We start from the raw sequence: 17,255 nt of genomic DNA on the forward strand, positions 1-17,255 counted from the left end.
GCCGGGCATTGTAGAAACTATAAAGATGAATTAACTACAGTCCCCATCTCAAAGGGTTTATAGTCTGCTGAGAGAAACATAAGGGCACTGGAACATGAAGTGAATGGATCAAGTTGACAACTCTGCAAACAGGAAGGAGAGATGGAATCAGTACGCGGCAGTCCAGAGCACACGCAGAGGGATCTGACCCCCAGTCTGCAGCCAGTGACGTACTTGGACTGGGGAGTTTATTTTAGAAGGACCCCCAGTGGCTGTGGGAAGAGAGAATGGGAGAGGCTGGAGATCAGGAGATAAGTCAGAAAAACATGGACCCAGAGGGAGATAATAAGAATCTGATGCAGACGCTCAAAGGGCAGTTCATTTAATCCCTAGATTTGTTCAAATTCTAGGAAGGAAGATATAATCCAGACACAAGGAACTTGAAGGGGAAAAGAATACCCAGCTCCCAGCCTAAAGGATCCCCATGGGAAATAATGTGTGAGAAGAGGGGGACACCTCCCTCTTCACATCAGAGCTCCCCAGGGTGGGAGGAGTAGATGAGGCAGGGCCTAGGGCACTCACTGGACCACATCTGACCACGGAGGGAGGCTCCTGAGCCTCCAGGAAGTTCTCCTCATTGCTTGTGCAACCTGTCTCACACCCAGGCAAGGCTCTCCCGTGGGGAGGACCAGCCATTCTCTGGCAGGTCCAGCTTCGACACCAGCCAGAGAACTCTATACGCAGAGGGAGGGTGGCTCTCAAGTCCTGGCCATCTCTCTCTCTCTCCTCAGCGCACTGGCCCCAAGAGGTAGGTCCGATGCATGGGGAGGGAAAGAATAGCTCTGTGGGCCCCCAGCTTCAGTCACATGTTCACATCCCACTTTTATCAATAAGCCTGTACTGGGGAGAGCAGGCTTCGCAGTTATTAACAAAGATCTCAAGCTCAAGTCTCTCTACTGTTCTATATGCGTAACTCCCTGGGTTGAGAATCCTGGCAGAAGGAGGGCTGAATGGCACAGAAGGGTCTAGGCATTTATGGGTCCCTTGCTGAAATGTCATGCCCAATGCACCAACACCTTGTTCTGAGTGTCTCCTGTGTCCCAGGTGTTTCACATGTATTATCTATCAAACCTCACATCTGGCACACAGGAGACACTTAATAAATGCTACTTCTTTTTTTTCCCCAATCCTGGTTCAATCTCCCGTCCATCCTACACTTTCCCACCTACTTTATTTTCCTTCTACATCTCGTTTTGAAATGTACTTAAGGCAACAGACAGCACTGCTTTGCTTGCTTTTTTATAGTGGTGGAATGCAACTGGCTGGTCGTACAACATACCGGTAGCTGATTCACAGAGAACTTATAGAGGGTGAAGCTCAGTGTTAATAACTTTACACATATTATTTCCCTCTATGCTTTCATCAACCTTATAAGGTAGGTTCAAATACAATCCTTAAAAAAACTAGGATTTGAATTTGGAGAGTCTCCTCTAGAAGCCATGTGTGTGAAGACTACCACTTGGCTCAGAAGCATTTGTACCAGCCAGTAAAGCACCCTCTACCTCCATTCTTCAATTTCTTCCCCAATGCTGTCTCCAAAACTCCCTGCTCTGCTTCAAAATCTGTATAGATACTCCTGTCTCCAAGCAGTTGTTGGGGTTCTCTGCACCTGGGAGAAGTCCTGAGGGTATAAAGAGGAGAAGGAGTCACCATGCGTTGACTGCAAGCCAGCCACCTGCAAATCTCATTTCCCTGCCTGCTTCCAACAGGCAGCTCTCTTTCCCCTTGACACTATCCCTCTGTGACTTTAATAGAGCTGAAGTCAACATCACACCACTTAATCAGTCTTTTCTTTTTATTTGTGCTGAAGTAGAGTTGTGAAGTCAGCAGGAAAGGAGTGGGAAGGCAAAACTCTGTCTCCCAGGGCTCTCCCAGAGACCCTACATGCTTTGGGGTCAGGGAGCATCCTTCACAGATGAGCAGCTGTGTTTTATAACTGTAATAATAACTATAAAAATAATAACAGTAAAAAATAACATGCTTGCAATCCTTTACAGTGTATAACGTATTTGCACGCTCATTTGTATGTAATTTGGTCCTTCCAATTGCTGAGGTGGAGATAACTATGATATGTGTATAATTTTTTTAAATTTATACTTATGTTAGTTATTTTTATTTACATGCATATGTATCTTTAGACCTGTGAGCAAGTTGTGATTGGTGTCAAAGGAGACGGAGAACACAGGGCTCAAGTTCAGGAGTCCTGAGCCACCCTAGTTCTGCCCTGCATCGGATATGTGACTTTGAGCAAGTGCATTCACTTGCAGAATCTCAGTTTTCCCCTCTGTACAATAGACATCATGATTTTCACCTCCCAACACTAGAGAAGAGTCTAAAATGTTTGTAGGTGACATGATCATATATGCAGAACCCCCTGAAGACTCAACAACAACAAAAATTAGAACAAGTAAATGAATTCAGTAAAGTGCAGGATACAAAATCAGCTTACAAAATCAGTGGCATTTCTAGACACAAAAATCTAAAAAGAGAATTAAGAAAATAATCCTATTTACAATAGTAACATAAAGAATAAAATAATTCAGAATAAATTTAACCAAAAAGGTGAAAGACTTGTACACTGAAAATTAAAGAATACGCAGATAAACGGAAAGACATCCATGTTCAAGGAGGGGAACAATTAACATGGTTAACATGGCCATACTACCCAAAGTGATCCACAGATCCAGTGTAATCGCTATCAAAGTCAAAAAAGAATACCCAATGCTATTCTTTCCAGAAACAGAAAATCTAATCCTAAAATTCATCTGTAACCATAAAAGACTATAAACAGAATAATCTTGAGAAAGAAGAAAAAACCTGGCAGGCTCCTGAGCCTCCAGGAAGTTCTCCTGTCATCATAATTCCTGACTTCAAAATATATTACAGAGCTACCATATTCAAAACAGTATGTTACTGGCATGAAAGCAGGCATATAGACCAAGGGAATAGAATAGAGAACCTAGAAACAAATCTACACATTTATGGTCAACTGGCCTTCTACAAAGGGTACCAAGAACACACAATGAGGAAAGAATGATCTTTTCAATAAATGGCATTGGGAAAATTGGATATCCATATCAAAAGAATGAAATTAGACCATTATCTCATACCATGTACCAAATGAACTCAAAATGGATTCAAGATTGAAATATAAGATCTAAAACCATAGAACTACTAAAAGAAAAACATAAGGGAAAAAGCTCCTTGACATGGGTCTAGGCAATGATTTTTTTTTTGGGGGGGTATCACACCAAAAGCACAGGCAACAAAAATAAACATAGACAAGTGGGGCTGTATCAAACTAAAAAGCTTCTGCACAGCAAAAGAAACAAATAACTAAGTGAAAAGGCAACCTATGGAATGCGAGAAAATATTTGCATACCATCTATCACATAAAGCATTAATACCCAAAATATATCAGGGACTCATGTATTTTAATAGCAAAAAAAAACCACGTTTTTCTAAAAAAACTGATTTTAAGATCAACAAAAAACAATTACACATTTTTTAAAAAGACATACAAATTGCCAAAAGGTATGAAAAGGTGCTCTTAACATCACTAATCATCAGGAAAATTCAAATCGAAACCTCAATGAAATAGTATCTCACACCTGCGAAAACGATTGTTATCACAAAGACAAAAGATAACAAATGTTGGTGAGAATGTGGGAAAAAAGGAACCCTTGTGCACTGTGGGCTGCAGAGGGACATAAATTGGTACAACTATGAAGGAAAACAGTATGGCAGTTTCTCAAGATACTAAAAATAGAACAACCTTATGATCCAGAAATCCCACTTCTGGTTATATATCCAAAGGAAACAAAATCAGGATCTTGAAGAGATTTGTGAACTCCTATGTTGATAGCAGCATTATTCACTATAGCCAAGACATAGAAACAGCCTAAATGTCTGTCGATGGGAGAATAGATAAAGTGTGCAAATTACATAGATAGACACAGATAGAGCAAAATTATTCGGCCTTAAGAAAGAAGGAAATCCTGCCATTTGCCACAACATGAATAAACCTTGAGGACACTATGCCAAGTGAAATAAGCCAGACACAGAAAGATAAATACTGAATGATTCCACTTATATATGGAATCTAAAGTAGTCAAATTCATAGACACAGAGAGTAGAATCGTGATTGCCAGGGGCTGGGGGAGGAGGGTGAAGTGGGGACATGCGGTCAAAGGGTACAAAATTTTACTTAATTTGCAGGATGAGTGAGTTCTGATGATCTAATGTACTTCATGGTAACTCTAGTTAACACTGCCACATTGTATATTTTACATTTGCTGAGACGAGGTCCTAAGGGTTCTCACCACAAAAGAGAATAGCATAGCACAGCATAGGATGGCAACTGTGGGAGGTGATGGATATGCTGATTAGCTTAATTGTAGGGACCACTCCACAATACATTAAAACACCAGATTGTACACTTTAAACATATACGATTTTTATCCGTCAATTTTACATTAACAAAGCTAAAAAAATGTTAATAATTAACATCATAAAATTCCTGCAGCAGTGCCTGCTTATAGAAGGATCTCCAGACTCTTGGTTTTCTTCACCCTTATCTTTAGCAAAGTATTTGTTCAACAAGCACTTGCAGAATTGAAGTGGATTGGTGACCTGACTTATGATCAAATATATGTATGTATTTTTTTTTTTTGCAATGGCTGAGTATATGGACAGCAGAGTAAAATCATTTAGATTCTCCTCTGCAATTTTCCATTACTAACGATAGGAAACCAGCAAGTGTTTTAACCACAGTAAGCCTCTGGCATATGTAATGGGTGTAACAGTATCTACCTCACAGGTTTACTGTACAGAGAAAGAGCATGGGAAGGGCACAGTATAGCGCCAGACACACACAACTGGTATCTGTTGGTCAGGACTCTTGGGGTCGTCCTCTCCCTCCTTCTCTTGTTCAGACGATGGCCTGTGAAGGCTGTGGAATGGCCATGCAATCCAGTCCAACAGTCCCATCCCACATCATCACCACATCCGCCAAAGCCAAAAGCATCCTGTAGGATCAGAGGGTGTGAGAGCATTTGGACACTGATTCCAATTTCCAGGCAATTGTCTCCTATCTCTGCTGTTGCCTTGGTCATCAGGAATCAGCATCACTAAGGCCTACAGCTGGCCTCTGCTTCGCCAGAAATCCCACCTGTGGGAATGAAATGGCTCTGGGGCTGGAAGCAGCTCCTGCAGGAGGGAGCCCCATGTTAAGCCAAACTCAAAAGGAACCAGATGGCATTTATATCCCCCTTGGTATTTCCATCTCACTGCTCCAGGGGCTCCCAAATTAAGAAGTCAAAGTCACCATCAGACAGCACCATGTATACAAAGCAGTACAGAGCTACGCAGAGAGAATCCCAGACCCCTTAGGAGACACCTGGTCCTGCCCACTTTTCAGTGAATGACTTTCCCAAGGTTACACGGGGAGTGGAGTCCTTTTCTCCAGAGAGAACTAGTGTGGTGCCCAGAATGTATCAGAGAATCCTTACCTTTATCATCTCTCATGTCCACGTTCTCTTCCTCTCCTCTATCGAAGTGCACAACTTATACATTGTAAGTAACTTTACTTCCTGGGAAAACCATCCTTTCCTCTGATGTAACACCATTATTAACAAGAGTGAAGAAGGGGCAACACTTCTTCCTTCCAACACTCACAGCCTCCTCATCACAGTCTGCCTTCCCGTTTATATCAATCACCACAAAAGCCAGGATTTGAAGTCAGTTCTCATAACCAGACTCTCAACCCCACTGTTCTATACATCCCCAAATTGCACCCCTCCTCCCAACTGCCCAGATCCTTCCACAGTGCCCTCTGCAAGTTGGGGTTTTCCATCAGGAAGATCACCCAGGTCTTCAATGACTTCACTGGAGTGTCCTTTTGCCTGGCCTTGGTCTGCCTGAAATTCAGCAGATTCCCTGGGGAAGTGTATTCTTGGAGTCCTCTCTTCCTCTGTGCCTGAAGAAGCTGAGGCTGATGGTCCCTTTTTTCCTCGTCACCTTTTCTAGATCATTCTTCTTTCCTCCTACACATACACCTACACTCACACACACACAAGAATTGAAGCTGATACCATCAGACTATGCCATCTCTCCCTGTTCCTTGTTCCTGTCAACTACAAACTCTCAAGTCACCAGCCCTTATTCCTTGATGTTCTTAGTTTGTGGATTACTCGCCCCAACCTTACTTCTAGTCAAGTTCTTTTTTGTAACATCTTTATCAGGACGGTATTCACATACCAGAAAAGCCACCCATTTAAAGATGGACAATATCACAGCGTTTATTATATTCACCGAATTGCACAACCATCGCCACAGTTTAATTTTAGAACATATTCATCACCCCCAAAAGAAATCCTGCATCCATCAGCAGTCCAACACTCTTCCACAGCCCTAGACAACCACTAATATACCTTCTGTCTCTACAGATATGCCTATTCAGGACATTTCATATAAATGGAATCAGAGAACACATGATTTTCTGTGTCTGGCTTGTTTTCACTCAGCATAACACTTTCAAATTCCATCCATGTGGTAGTAAAAATCATTGCTTAATGTTCCATCATACCTCATTTGGATACATCATATCCAGATTTATTACATTCTACTTATCCATTCATCAGTTGATGGACATTTGGGTCGTTTCCACTCCTTAATGTTATGAATAAATGCTGTTATTCACATTTGGGTGCAAGTATATATGTGAGGATGTATGTTTTTATTTCTCTTCGATGTATACGCTAGGAGTGGAATTGCTGGGTCACAAGTTACTCCTATATTTAACAACTTGAAGACCTCCAAACTGCCCTCACATCGACTACACCATGTCACATTCCCTCCAGCGGTAAATAAGGGTCCCATTTCTCCACCTCCTCTCCAACAGCTGACTGTCTTCTTTATCGTAGCCAACCTAGTGGTATCTCATTGTTCTGATCTGACCTCATGGTTTTGATGTGCCCTTTCCCCTTCGTCTCCCTTTCCTCTGGGGAACCAGCCTGCCTGCAAAAACACTTGCTCAGAAATGTTCTTAGCCATGCAGAAACTTAGGGGTAAAGCCTACCCCACACGAGGCGGTCTCGCCTGGACCCGTGTTGGATGTGACTGAGTGGAAAGTCTTCCTAGTCAGAGTGTAGTGTTAGGAAACCCCTTTTCTACTAATACAAACTACATTCTCCACACATGCCTACTTTTGTCATTTTTATTTTATAATCTGTTTTGTAAATCCATTTTGTAATTTTTCAATCCGTTCAGCATTTGGACAGGGAAGCAGATTTCTAGTGAGTAGGGTACCTCATTTCCCTAACTAAGCATTTTACGTACATTATCTCACTTCATTCTTACCAAAGTCTTTTAAGTTATTATCCCAATTTTACAGATGAGCAAAGTGGAGGTAAAATTAGTTGTTCAAAGTCACCCAACTGAAAAAGTTGAAAATTTGAGCCTATATCGGCATTTATCCTTTATCTTTTATTTTTGAAAGCACAGAGGGCCAAAGATTTTAACAGAATTTCAGCTCTGGCCCTCACCAGCTGTATCACACTCAATGCATCAATACACCACAATGAGCCTCAATTTTATCCTCTTTAAAATGGGATGCATAATACTAACCTTTCCTACATTGAAAGGGATGTATGATCCTTGTGATAAGGATCCTAGAAGGTGATACAAATGAATGCACTTTTCAAAGTAGAGAATACCTTTCATCTAAAGATTCTTTTTATCAGGCCAAGTATGGTATCTGTCGATCCCAAACGTGGGAAAACAAATTAGGAAAGTCATAAATTGAACACATCTTTTTCAAATGTGTCTGTCTCCAAGGAAAGACAAGATTTAGCTTCATTTCAGCTGACTTTCCAGTCTAATGACCTAGAATTCACTGCTACGCTTTCATTCTCATCCCAATGTGCTGCAGCCCACGTGGAAATGTCTGATAAACTGGGAGCTTCTTTTGATGCTTGGGCAAAGATGTTTTCTATTCCAAGCACCCATATCTTTCTCTGAATATTTTTCTTCATATTCTTCTGGGGGTTTTGATCTCACATTATTTCTCTTTTGATTCAAAGGAAAAGGGAAAAAAAAAACCTAAAGGACCTTTCAATTATTTATCACAGAAGGCATTTAAGGCCTGGTTTCAAAGTTGATTTCTGGATTTCTATACTCACTCATGCACATCAGGAAGCCAGTTTGACCTCCTGGGAGGAGAGCTCAGTCGGAAGATGTGTCTGATTGACACCAGGGACATCAGACGTTCTGACCCAGAACTCCGTCTCCCAGCTGTGGTCAGGAGCATCATTGTGATGGAAAGGGTTGCTGGGAAACTCTTCCAGCCACCAGACTCGTCCGTTTGCTCTCTGACCTCTACTACTTTTCTCGCCATGAAAGAGGAATTCATGGCTTTCTTTTAAAATATTACAATTTAATTCATTTTCAATTCAACAGATACTTATTGAATCTCTATGCTTATTTTGTGCCACACAATGTGCTAAGAGCTACAGATGGAAATTATTCATCATCCATGGGGAAGGAGGTCAGGAATACCCAGGGCTCAGACTGCCTGGGTTCATATCCCAGCTCTGCCACTTACTGGATATGAGATATTAAGCAAATCTCTTCTCCTGTTTGAGACTGAATTTTTTTTCACGTGCAAAATAGGGATGATGACAGCAACAACGATAACAATAATAATACCAACCGTATAGTGTTTTAATCCATATAAAGCACAGAACACAGTATCTAGCCCATTGCTGTCCATTAATAGGATGAGGATGAGGATGATGTTCTAAATGCAACTAAGCAAAAGAAATATGATCCCTTCCTTGATTCTCCAATGAGGAGCATGGACATTAATCAAACAGCTGCATAATCTTATAATTACAAAAGTGCTACAGTGGATTTTGTTGGCTGCCCTTCCAACAGCCATCTCAACCCTCCCCTATTGCGTAGTAGCCATGTGCATTTAGGGGAGGGGACAGGAACTGACCCCAATCTCAGAGCTTCAGAAACATCCTATATGGCCCAATTCAATCTTCAAAATTTCCATTCCATCCCACTGCGATGAACTCAGAGGTGGTCGTGTGACCTAAATCAGTCTAACCAAAGGGAAGCCCAGGAACCCCTCATTCTCTGCCACTGGATATTACAGAGGAAGTATTAGAAGCAGTTAGAAGCCATTTTTCAACCACTAAAGGAGCCAAGCTTAAGATGAGGCCAATGTTATGGACAGCAGAAACAAGATACATAAAGAAAATGGGTCTTTGGTGGTATCACTGAGTCACTGGATCTAGCCTTACCTGAAATCCACAGTATCTTGAGAATATTTAAAACAAAAGTAGTCTTCAATAATGAAATGAGAAATAACCAATTGAAAATAAGCAAATGATCTGAATAGACATTCCCCTAAGAAAGATGTACAAATAACTAATAACCATATGAAATTACATTCAACAGAACTGGTTGTCAGAAAAACGCAAATCAAAACTGCAATAAGATTATAATTGCACACCCACTTAGATGGCTAGAATCAAAAAGTCACACACCAACAAGTGTTGATAATAACATAGAGACATCAGAATCCTCATACACTGGGCTACTTGTTGAACCATCCCCAGTTAGAACCTTTCTCATAGGATCTCCAGCGCTTTGACCCCAGTAGACAAGTCAGTGCTTCATGGAGCCTTCATCACCTACCTGACCTGGCAATAACTAAGACTGGTGATGACCAGTAAAACAACAAAACACATCTGCCAGACATCTGTAAGCCTGACTATAAATGCCACGGAGGCAAGGAACGTCTGTCCTGCTCACCTTGTATTCATACACAGTAGCACAAAGACTGGTGTATGGTACCTCGCTGGGAGATCCCTGTTAAGTAGATGAATGTCACCCCTGGTACTGAAATTATTACCTTCTCCACTAGGTCCTGCCATTGGGCAACACCACTGCCTGATGATCATCTCTGTAACTCCAGAAACCAGCACCGAGCTGTATCAGAGTAAGGCACTCAGTGTATATTGGTTGAATTCTTCACTTTCTTCATCGAGTCAATCACCAAGCTAAAGAAGATGTCTGTTCCCCGTGAACACTCACCAATTCTCCAGTGCAGCTCTTTTGACACACTTACCCAATTCTGCCTTGCGCTGTAATGGATCACAGGAATGGCGGTTCACTCCCAGGAGATCTTGAGCTCTTCTGAAGGTGGGGGTCCCATCTCAGGCATCCTCTGGGGCTCCCCCTAGTTGCACAAATAGAAGCTCAGTGCATATACTTACCAAATAGCAGGCAGATGATTGAATAAACAAATAAATAGGAGGAGAGAGAACTACTTCGGGGAGGGAATGAAGCCACGGCGTCTGGAAGGCTGCAGCATGGTCTGGTCCATGCTCACTTTCCACTAGATTGAAGTGACACGGTTATCAAGATGTATTTGTAGATATCTTGCCTGTTTCATTATCTCCTCCAGCCAGACTGTATTTCCCTGAAAACAACACCCATATCTAACATGCTCACCTCTGCATCTGTTTAACACACAAGTGCTCAATGTCTGAACACTCACCCACCCAGGAACTCCCCACAGTCCCAGCACTCACCTCTCCTCTCCTGCTTTTACTCCTGCAGTGAGCAGCGGAAGCTCTTTGCCTTCTAAATTAATAAGGACACCATCACAGTGGTGATCAGCCTCCTGCCACGTGCACCCCCCACCTCCTGCCTTCATACTTTTCCAACCGACTTGAATCATTTAATCTGCAGTTAATTCAGAAGCACCCAAGCCAAGCTCTGATATAGCGGATGATCAAGATAAACGGCTGGAGTATTTTTACGAGCAAAATCTCTCCAGATTTTAGTCCATAAATCATTTGCTGTGAAACCGCTCATTGTCTTTAGGCAAGGCTGTACCGTGAGGGAAAATTCTATCTATTTATGAATCAAAAGTCAGGGGATTAGCAACAGTGTGAAGGAAAGAGACTACAATATAAAAATAAGATTTATCTCTTAATATTCTGCTTACAGCTACCCCTCCACCTCTTTCCCTTACTCACTTTCCAGCACAGACTAGGAATTCAATTTCATGTTTGTTCTGCAGAATCACAGGGGGAAAAGCAGATCTTACGAGGCAGATTTTAGAGAATACTTTAGCTCCAGACAAATTCAATTAATTCCCTTCGGCTCTAAGTTGAAAGTCACTGCCTCGGAGAAGTCTTCCGTGATGACTTGGGCTAAAATTAGAGCCTTCCTATTCGTCACTCTCACAGCACAAGTTTTTATTACTTTTCTTGCAATTGCCACCGTTTTAATTATATATTTGTTTTTCTGCCTACTTAATGCCTCTCTCCCGGGTAGACAGTAAATGCCTTTACATAGGGATTGTGACTGTATGTTTTCCCCTGTATTTCCAACCCCTAACACAGCACATTGCATAAAGGAGGCGCTGAGCAAATATCTGTTTTATATAAATACATAATGAGAATTTTCCCAGCTCTTTTTCAAAGTTAATTTAGAGAGCCCACCACAGGTTAAAAAAAAAAAAAAAGCATTATTTAACTCTTTCAAGTATTTTAAATTGCATTGGCTAAACATAAAATGCTTCTTTTTTATAAAATAAATATAGGTTTATTCTATGCAAACCATTATATATGTTGTATAATACTCACATGAATGCCAAAACCTGGTAAAATAGACTTTATCCCCCATTCTAGCGATAAGCAATTAGTAGCTTGGGAAGCTTCAATGATTTAGCCAATGTGTGCCAGCCAGTAATGTTGGAGTAGGATTAGAACTCACATATTTTAACTCCTAAATTCAAATTCCTGTCACCGTGCTCTGTAATCTGACCACTGAAAAATCAGAGATGCAGAAGGAATGTATTTCTTGATGGAAACTTTTTTTCTCCTTCCTGGCTCTCCAGCACTAGAAGGAACAAAAGAAGTAAAAACAACTGAAGACCAAAGAGGGGATTACGTTTTCTTTTTCTCTTATTTAAAACTTGCAGAAAATAGGCAGACATGATTCTGGACATGGTCAGTGTGTTTTAGACCCTGCTAGCACCTGCCTGCGAAAGGATTTTTTCAGACAACCTTGCAGGATGTCAGCCCCTGGGGCCAGGTCCTGCTCTATGCAAGATCTGTCTTTGGGTGCATTGATCCAAAAGGCGTCACTGCCAACAAGCTCTAACAAAACACACCCACACCTGCACGCACACATGCAGACGCACGCGTGCGCACACACACACAGATGCATTTGAATGAAAAGTTATGCCCTCCAAGGCTCACAAATGTGCTCACGCATATGTTTTCACAAACAAGCAATACATCATCCCCTTCACCATCACAGCAAGCACAGAATCAGATGACTGCTGTAACTCACACACGTCTACACACAAATGCACCCTCATGAGCATTTGATAAATGGTCAACACACCATTTTTAACACATACAGTCCTTTTACACCCATTTCCCACTTTACTACCATAATAATAATTGTAATTATTATAAATAGCAATATTATATTACAATAATTTGAGAAGCAAGATATGTCACCCCAGTGGCTTAATGGGGGTCTTTAACCTGAGCCTCATAGGATGGGTTTCAGAGGGCCTTGACGTCCCCTGGAACTGGGTATGCGTACATTTTCTTCTGGATGTTAAGGTTCATGGATTTCACGCTCATGCCCCTTCCTCCTCCAAAAAAAAAAAAAAAAAGATTTTAGACCACCAAGCCGGGGGGACCATCTCATGAATCTGAAACTCAAGACACCAATGAATATAAAGTTTATAAAGTGCCTTTTTCCCCCACTTCCTCGCTTATTCACACATCTGCATCCCTGTGGAGCTCACCTTGCAATTATGACTTTTTGACAGATGAAGACACCGAGCACAGACACTTCTAAGCTCATAGTCTGTAACACCCACGTATTTCTTTTCCTGCCTGCCACTCTCTTGCCATGGAAAAAGAAGAGAAACTGACATCTGAGCCCATCAACCTGATAGAGAATTTCACACATTTTCTCCACCTCCCTGAGCCATGAAGTCACACATAGGTCATTCCTAGGAAACTAATGCAGACAACGGAAAAGTCACCATTTAAATCAAAATTTTAGTTTCTGACTCTACACCCAGTCAAGATAATATGTGAACAGGAAGAGACTAAGGATTCCCTAAGAGATCCTCTGGTCCACCTTTAACAGCTCTATAAGCAGGTGTCCAAGGGGATGAGTCTTTTTCTCTTCTTGCCTGGCATGCTCTTCATCCAGATATCCTCACTCACTCACTCCCTTCCTTCCTTCCTTCAGTGTCTGTTGAAATGGCACGCTGTAATTCACATCGTCCCTGACCACATGGTAAAACACCAACCACCCCTCTTCCCACCCAGCCCCACAATGCTACTTATTTTGATGTGTCTCTGTCTTTAGTACCTATCCCCTTGTAATGTGCAATACATGTATTTGACTACGTTTGGTGTTTGTCTGTGTGAGACTACAATCTCCAATAGGCAAGGGCTTTATCCATTTAACTTGCTGTTCCAGAGTCTAGAAAAGACATCCAGTAAACATTTGTTTCATGACTAGAGGCTTACCAAACAATTACAGAGATATAGGCAGACTCTTGAGGAAAAAAATAAGTCACTTGACCAAGGTCACCTGCTATGAAAGAGCTTTCAGCTCAAGGCATCTCCTAAGTACTGTATTTCTGCTACATCATCACTGCCTCCCACATGTGAATTTCATAACATTTCTCTTTGGTTCACTTCCCAGAGGCGTGAGCGAGAACTTTCCCAGTATTAGGGAAGGAAAATCTCTTGATAGTCCAAGTTCCTTAACAATAAGGAAATTCACTGGCTTATGGGCCTGGCAAGTACAGAGGAAGACGGATGTCAGAACCGGCCTGATCTGGGGCTCAGAAAAGTCACGATGGACCTGATCTTTTTCCCCATCTTTTTGCCCTGAATTCCGTGATGCTGGCTTTACTCTGAGGCTGGGTATCATCTGAGTCCAGTCAGGAAAACAACAACAAAAAAACAGATATGCTACATTTTAAATTAACTTATTTATCTAGACAACCATAGATTCACAGGCAGTTGTAAGAAATAACACAGAGAGATCCCTGTTACCCTTTGCCCAGTTTCCCCCAATGGTAACATTTTGTAAAACTCTGGTCTAACATCACAACCAGGATACGCACATTGATGTAATCCACTGATCATGTTCAGATTTTCTCCATTTTACTTGTATGTGTGTGTTAAATTCTATATTAATTTTCATTTTATCACTTGCGTAAGTGCACGGATTCACCACCTCAGTCAAGATACTGAACATTTCCAAAACCTCAAGGCTCTCTGACGCTCCCTTTCAAAACTGTACCCACTACACTCTGTCCCCTGTATCCCTAACCCCTGGCAGGCAACCACTAATCTGTTCTCAATTTGTAACATTTTCTGATTTCAGAAATGTTATATAAATGGAATCGTACAGTATGTGACAATTTCGAATTTGCTTTCTTCACTCGGCATAATTCCCTGGCGACTCATCCAGGTTGTTGAGTATCTGAGTAGTTTTTTCCCTCCTTGCTGAAAAACTTTCTTGCTGAAAATTGAGTAAAATTCCATGGTACGTTTGTACCACAACTTGAGTTCATTTAACCATTTACCTGTTGAAGGATATCTAGGCTGTTCCCAGTTTGGGGGCAGATTATGAATAAAGCTGCTAGGAATGTCTGTGTGTAGGTCTGTATGTAAACATACGTTTTCATTTCTCTGGAATAAATGCTTATGGCCGCATGTGTGTGTGTCATACATTTGAGTGAGTCAGTTTCTCTGCAACCTTGTCAGCATTTTGTGTTGTCAGTATTTTTTTTATTTTCTCCATTATGATAGCAAAAGTTAGTAAGTGGGACTATATCATGCTGAAAAGTTTCTGCACAGCGGAAGAAACCATCAACAAAATAAAAAGGCAACCTACAGAATGGGAGAAAAATCTGCAAATCGTATGTCTGATAAGGGATTAACACCCAAAATACATAAAGAACTAAAAGAACCCCAAAAAATCGGATTTAAAATTTAGTAGAGGAACTGAAATGGACCTTCTTCCAAAGGGGACATAGTAATGGCCAACAGGTACATGAAAAGGGGGCTCGGCATCACTAATCATCAAGGAAATGCAAATTAAACCACCATGGGATACCACCTGACACCCGTTAGAATGGCTGTCATCAAAAAGCCAAGAGACACCAAGTGCTGGCAAGGATGTGGAGAAAAGTGAAACTCTGTACCCTCTCGGTGGGAATGCAAATAGGTGTGGTCACTATGGAAAACAAAACGGAGGTTCCTCAAAAAATTAAAACTGGAACGACCATAGGATCCAATAACCTCACTTCTAGGTAAATATCCAAAGAGAATGAAAACACTCAACTCAACTGAAGAGACATCCACACTCTCATGCTCATGTGGCAACATTAAAACAACCAAGATAAGGAAACAACAGAAGTGACCATCAACAGAAGAATGGATAAAGACGATGTGATAGCTGTAGATGTATACAATGGGATATTATTCAGCCAGAGGAAAGACAGAAATCCTTCATGAAGAATTCATCTGTGTGACGCGGACGGCCCTTGAGGGCATTATGTTAAGTGAAGTGAGTACCACAGAGAGAAGAAATACCGTGAATGCTTACCAAGGAGGTTTGCTGGACTAGTTTGTAAGTACAAGGTTCCCCATTTGGCTTAACAGTAAAACCCAAACTCTTTGACTCAACTTTTAAGAACTTCCAAGAGTTGCTACCCACCTGCCTGTCCAATGGGATCCTTGTTCATTCATTCAGTGAATAACCACCGTATTCCAGGGCCTGTGCTGGGCACCAGAGAAACACTGGGGGACCTCGGAGAGTTTGGTGTGAAGCGAGGAGAGCAGGGATGGAATAACTATGACACACATGTGATGGGTGTCACCACAGTTGGCTGCCGAGTGCTACTGGCATGTGATGGGGGGGGTCACAGCTCCCACTAGAGGTTGGGGAAGGCCTCCCCAAGGAAATGGCATTTCAACCCAGTGGCAGTTCACTAGACTAAGAGGTGGAGGGGGAAGAGAAGGTTCTTGGCATAGGCATCAACGTGGATGGGATTCCCAAGTGGAGGTGAGCCTGGCATGTGAAGGAACTGCAAAGACTTCACGACTAGAGGTGAAGAGCGAGGGTGAGGGGGCAGGGTGAGCTGGAGACATAGCTCCAGGCAGAGGGACAGAGTGAAGTTTCACTACTTGCTAAGCACCAGACACAGTTCCCGCCCTCCTTGCTTTTCCTTATTTAAATGCTGGTCCTTGATTGCCAGCCACCTCAAGCCCACTTCTCGCAGTCCTTACGTAAAAGTCCCAAGCTCATGCCAATACTTCCACGAACCCAGTCCTCTTCTTAGAGGGCACTGACTCCGCTCCTCCCGCTTCCTCCTTGCATCACAGCTGTGAGCAGACACGAGTTCCCAGCACCTGTCTCTGCACGTTACACACCTGAGGCTTCCTGAGGATAGGGCTGTCTCCCTATCACCCAGCTCGATCACACACGTGTTCCCCTGAGATAAGCAGACCCCTGATCGCCTCTCCTTTGATTTATTTTATAGTGCCACACACCTAGTAGGAGTTAATGAATGCCTAGTGGGAATTAGTAAATGTCGATTGGGTTAAGTGAGCAACAAAAAGAGAAAACACATCAGCTGAGAAGAACACGGTTGAGGTCAGCCCAGAGGATCTAGCAGCTGCATGCCAACACCTAACCGCAGCCCCTGTGGCTGAGCCAGGAGTCCTTTCCTGAAGGAGGATCAGAAGAGCGACAGTGGTTGTCACCCAGGCTTGGACACTTATCAGCCAGTGCTCTCTGTCTGTTTGCGGTTGTTGGTGAGACATGCAGCAGGAATGTGCCTATCTCACTGCAACAGCATGCCAGGAGATTTCACTATTGTCACAGCATTTCCCAGCCCAGGTCCCACGTGAGCGCCACAGCTGTCACACAGCCTCACCCTGTCATCAGCCTCCAGCCTGGCACTTTCCAACAGCGGTAGCTTTTAGCACCCTGTGGACAGCCAGGTCCAGGGAACATGTGCCTTGTTCTGAAACTTGTCAGGAGACAACCCTACCCTGACCCACTGGTCCAGGAAGTTGGGCTGATGTCATGGGTCCTCTGCGGCTTCTGTCACTACTGAAGACGGCTTCAAATGCTGT

The 17,255-nt window shown here is 42.4% G+C and overlaps 1 protein-coding gene across 1 annotated transcript in view; it reads right to left on the reverse strand.

The window, feature by feature from the left end:
- The window catches only part of BRINP1 (BMP/retinoic acid inducible neural specific 1), a 602,568-nt gene that overhangs the window by 573,939 nt on the left and 11,374 nt on the right, over positions 1–17,255 (reverse strand). Inside the window, exon 2 of the mRNA XM_032478306.1 lies at positions 10,178–10,288. The gene's annotated coding sequence lies outside the window, so the exon portion shown is untranslated. The remainder of the gene's footprint in view (positions 1–10,177; positions 10,289–17,255) is intronic.

The sequence above is a fragment of the Camelus ferus genome, chromosome 4, assembly GCF_009834535.1.
Source record: "Camelus ferus isolate YT-003-E chromosome 4, BCGSAC_Cfer_1.0, whole genome shotgun sequence".
In the NCBI taxonomy this organism is placed as follows: domain Eukaryota; kingdom Metazoa; phylum Chordata; class Mammalia; order Artiodactyla; family Camelidae; genus Camelus; species Camelus ferus.